This window comes from Octopus bimaculoides, chromosome 5, assembly GCF_001194135.2.
Source record: "Octopus bimaculoides isolate UCB-OBI-ISO-001 chromosome 5, ASM119413v2, whole genome shotgun sequence".
Classification (NCBI taxonomy): Eukaryota; Metazoa; Mollusca; class Cephalopoda; order Octopoda; family Octopodidae; genus Octopus; species Octopus bimaculoides.
In genome coordinates, this window is record NC_068985.1 from 66865808 (window position 1) to 66867155 (window position 1348).

The window sequence follows — 1348 nt, forward strand, 5'->3', positions numbered from 1 at the left end:
TATGCATAAGGAATCGTTTTATTTTCTATATTTTCATTTGTCTTACTTATTTTTTGCATTCTGGCGTTTGCTGATATTATTTTCTTGTGAACACTCACTTCGTGGTAAGGCGATCTGACGTCTATCTTTAGTATATAGGAATCCACTTTACTGGTCATTCCTCTTATTAATTGTATATATATATATATATATATGTGTGTGTGTGTGTGTGTGTGTGTGTGTGTGTGTGTGTGTGTATGTGTGTGTGTGTGTGTCTGAGTGTGTGTCTTTGTGTGTGTCTGTGTGTGTCTGTGTTTATATGTACATACGTAGGTGGTAAAGTGATCATTGTTTCAGCATCAATGTGTGTGTTCACGTCTTAAGAAAGAAAAAAGAAATATGTACCAAAACCCTTCATAGCAGCAGTCTAATGGCCGAAGCAAATAACGGATATTTATACATATTTATTCGTTTTTACGAATTATTGGATTAACAAGGCAATCGATGTTTTCTTGTGAAATAATTGATTGCCTTGTAGAATTTTCTGTCGAAAAAAGAAAATGGAAAAGTAATGATGTATGTACAAAGTTAGCAGAAAGAAGCCGAACAGAGAAACAATAATTGATATTGGAACGAAGGAGAATATCCGCAGCAATTTGCTTCGCTCAGAGAATACAAGAAAAGCCATACATTTTCTCGAATATGCTTTGGACAATTACATAGAGGATGTCGACAACACCCATACAAACTGGAGAATCATGGTTAAGGCCAGAAAATACTAGGCTAGAGTAAACAAAACAAATATTCTCAAAAAATTAAAACTAATGCATGCACACAAAAATTAGTACTCTGAAATTTGAAGCCTTCCCCATCACACATCATCCCCAATATACAAACTGGATAAATGTTTGGATATCGATTATATGCACAATGATTATTACACACATATATCCCAAGGGGTTCATGGTGGGATTCTTAACTACAGAGGTATGTATATGTTAAACATAATACATATTTAATACATCATATCATTTTCAAATACATACATACATATATAGTGTAACTGTAAAAATGTTGAATTATCGGAGTAATGGGCATTCCAAAAAGTATGTATGCATAGAAATGTATGAATGAAATCTTTAAGGTTTAAGATTCAAATTAAGGAAGTGCAATAATAATGTTTAGCAGTTCAAAACTGTGGTTAGGGAAATGCAGAATTAGGTCGGCTGATCATGAGAATCAAACATTGATCGCTTCGCTAAAATCTGCAGGTGGTATGGGTTATTTCCCTTGGGTTGTTTCAATAAAATATTAGTAATATGTAGTAGATAGAAGGATCCATTGAAAGGAGCCTATTATCGATTTTTTC